Below are 3,905 nucleotides of genomic sequence, written 5' to 3' on the forward strand. Positions count from 1 at the left end.
GTGGAGGATAGTCGTGATTGTTGTAGACAATGCATGATGATTAGGCAAACAAAAAACTAATCAATGGAATGTGTCATGGAATTTGACGGATGATTGGATACATTAACTGTATGTATTGAATGATGGTATATAGAACCAATGTGTTTGTATACGTTATGTGTAGAGGAGGAGATGTGGGATGTACTCCGCAGTTTAGGGGAAGATAGGGGATGTACCTCTAAACCGGATTGTGTTGGGAGAAGATAGGGGATGAACTCCGTAGATACAGCTCATATGCTTGTCTAGAGAAGTGAAGATAGAGCTCATATGCTTATCTTTGTGAAGTGTGGATACAGCTTATATGCTTATCTGTGAATGTGGGATATTGTTGTTATACATATCTGTTGAGAATGTGGATATAGCTTATATGCTTATCTGTGAATGTGGGATATAGTTTTTATACATATCTGTTGAAATGATGATAGAGCTAACATGCTTATCTGTTGAAAAAGGGAAAATGAGAAGTAACTTGGACTTATAAGTCGTATGACATAAATATGTGATTTATGTGAATGTATCAGTGTTGACCATCTATCAATTGCTAATCTTTTAGTCATTGTTCATGGTTGGTTTAGTGTATTTCTACTGGGCTGTGGCTCACCCTATATGGGAATATCATTTTCAGGTACAGGTAGCATGCCACCTCCAAGGACATAGCTTGGGAGGCTAGAGGCGGACATACTTTTGGTCGTTTTGTTTTTGATGTATTACATGTAAATTCAAGCCAAGGGCTTAATGTGTAAATGAGTTAGTACTCTTTTGTTGTAACCAAGTGTTAACTTGGAAAGCTGTAAGCCCATAAGGCATTTGCTTTTGTTGTTAACATGTAATACTTTTGTAATGGAACTCTGATGAATGGAAGAATATGGTTATTTCACATGTCAATGAATGTCTTATTTGATGGGTTTAATGTTGTTATTTTGAGGGCGTTACATGTATTTTATACAAGTGCATGAATCAATAACAAAAAGAAAAATAAAATAAAATCTGTGATTTCTCAAATCAATGTCTTCAATTTGGAATGTTCACCATCTCAGCTTGGCTGGGAAATACTGCAAAAAAGTTCACTAATAAGAATGCAAAAAATCAAGATAAAAAAAGAAAAAAATAACACAAAGTTCAGGAAGAAATTCGAGTACCTTTTTTTGAATAACACAAAAACTGAATTTAATAGCATCTAACCCATTACCTGAATTGACTGCAGAATGAACATCTAAACACTCAGAATTAATCAAATACCATACCTTCAGTAGGCATGTTGCCCTTTTCAATTGATGGAAGTGCCTGTAAAGTCAACATAAGCTACAAAATCGCAGATTAAACTGTTTTTCAGTAACTAAACAGACAGAATCACAGATTTGAAGCTCAAATAACAAACAATCAACAATCAAATTAAACTTCATAAACACAATCATATACACACACACACACACATCTATATATATATATATATATATATGCAATTTGTATAGATCAAAAAGAAAGTAGAGAAACGAAACATACCTTGAAGATCGGCGTTCTCGCAGTGACAGTGAGGAACAAAACAGAGCTCAAGAGGAGAATCAAACAACAGAACAGTAATTTCTGAAGGCACATGCACAAATACCCAATAAATATCTTATATTTGATTCAAAACTGTGGGCCTTTCATTTGGGATTCAAATTCCCAATAAATAACCCACATACTCTGCATTCTTTCCCATAACAGAATCAACTATAAAGTAGGTAAGATTCAAATTTTGTTTACTCAGATTCAGAATATGGTATCCACAAACCTAATATATGTATGTAAAGACAAACAGATACAAATATATGTCAACATTTATATATATTATAGATGCAACACGGATAAACTACAAAAGGGAAAATCAGATAAACTACAAATTTGTCTACCACTACAACTAGATTTTCATTAAAAAGAAGAAATATAGGAGAAAGTGAAAAACATTCCAAAGCACTTACAGCAAATCTCAGAAGAAGACATGATTTTCCAACTCCAGAATCTCCAATCAGCAAAAGCTTGAACAAGTAGTCATTGCAAATGACAAAAGGAATAATAACCTTTTCATTTTAAACTCAGCTGAAAAATTACAAAATACTTAACGAGGAAATACACCTTCAACATTTAATTGAACAATATAGGCCTATGGTAAATATAAAAAAAAGAGTAATCATTTTCCACAACAGATATTTCCTGTAGTGAAGAAATACTCATTCATTAATGCAAAAGCAAATATACCAACATAAGAAAATATACTGAGCTCCAAAAGCAACCATAAGTTACTTATTTAGCAGTAGTACCAACATAAATGTGCTATGTCAATGAGGTAGAGCAATGGAAAAGTTGATGGTCAAATGCACCTGCATATATCACATATCATTTTCACTCTCCTTCTCCAGCTGAGTCTCTTTTCCAGCCCACTCACATGGATTAAATGATACAATGATCCCATTTCCACGTATTCAGTCACCATGGACAGCCGAGGAGGCTTTGTGCAGGCACCAAGGAATAAAATAACTGCAAAAAAAATGTATTATTAGTTCCATGTTATAAATATAAATGTCCAAAGTTGGACCTGTCGAGCTTCAAGATTTGAGACTGCCATCGCTCCAACGTATGGAAGACTTTCAATCACAGCATCAGCCAAATCTGAAATGAAAGTGGCACTGCTCTAATTCCAGAATTCAACAAACCATAATTTAAATAAATTATATGTATTCTCTACCTAAACTAAACAATACTCGAAACATAATTAAAGAGGAAAAACGCTGCAAAAAGGGAAACAAATAAAGGAAGCAACAAAAGTATACCAAGGGTAAATAGAGTAAAAAGGGGATCAAAGGTTGAACAGAGGAATTTGAATTCATACCATGTCCTTTGCCCACCATATTCTGAGCAACATATTTTGAGATCTTAATGGCTTCCAGCTAATAAGAAGATGAAAAAACTGATTTCCAAGATCAATATTGTGCAACATAAGTTCCAAAGCATCCCCTACTAATGCAAATTTCAAAATAAAAGGGAAACATGAAGTTCTAGTTCACCTGCTCAGTTAAAAAATTACTTAGTGAACCCATCTTCGGTGGAGATCTTCCTTGTTACCCCATCTTCGGTCGAGATCGTGAACCCATTGTGATCCACATGTTCGAGATTTTCCACAGAGACTGAACCGCAGAGAGTGTAAAATGATGGAGACGTGCTCTTTCTCCTTGAAACAAAGGGAGTGGCCATGTGAACAATAATGAGAGCAGCTGACCTTGACATGGCAATCTAACACAGAGTTGGGCCATCAAATTATAAAATAGTCCAAACATAGTAAAGTAGTCTGAACAAAATATGAGGGAAAAATGGGAATAAAAAAAGATAGCTATAAATTACTGTAGCAATATGTAACTCCCTCTCATATTATAGTAGTAAACATATAAATCTATGCATGTGGTATATGTGATTAACAATTTTATTGTTTTCTCGTCAACCTTAATTACAACTAATGCTATCTATGACAAATGTTTTTCAAAAGTTTAAGGTTGTACTACTATTAGAGATGAAGAAAGTTGTCAATTCTCTCACATGAGGTGGGTCTCACCATATATAAGAGAGTTGTTTCCAATTTTGTGATTAGATTATGAACATGTAAAAGAATTGATACTAACAGCATGAGTTTAAACTTCCTAATTAACTTAACACATTCCTAAAATAAAGCTATTTAATGAAAAAGGATTGCCATCAAATGTAACGCCCTCAAAATAATAACATTAAACCCATCAGATAAGACATGCATTTACATATAAACTAACCACATTTCTTTATTTCATTGAGTTTCATTACATAAGTATTACATGTTAACATCAAAACAAAATGCCCTA

The 3,905-nt window shown here is 33.7% G+C and overlaps 1 long non-coding RNA gene across 1 annotated transcript; it reads right to left on the bottom strand.

The window, feature by feature from the left end:
* Positions 1 to 2,285: 2,285 nt before the first annotated feature.
* Positions 2,286 to 3,466, bottom strand: LOC114305107 (uncharacterized). The gene is made up of 3 exons (XR_014328967.1): positions 3,084 to 3,466; positions 2,909 to 2,966; positions 2,286 to 2,688 (listed from the first exon to the last, which is right to left on the bottom strand). It is a non-coding gene; the product is annotated as an uncharacterized LOC114305107 (long non-coding RNA).
* Positions 3,467 to 3,905: the final 439 nt, after the last annotated feature.

Source organism: Camellia sinensis, chromosome 5, assembly GCF_055761805.1.
Source record: "Camellia sinensis isolate YWXY chromosome 5, ASM5576180v1, whole genome shotgun sequence".
In the NCBI taxonomy this organism is placed as follows: Eukaryota; Viridiplantae; Streptophyta; class Magnoliopsida; order Ericales; family Theaceae; genus Camellia; species Camellia sinensis.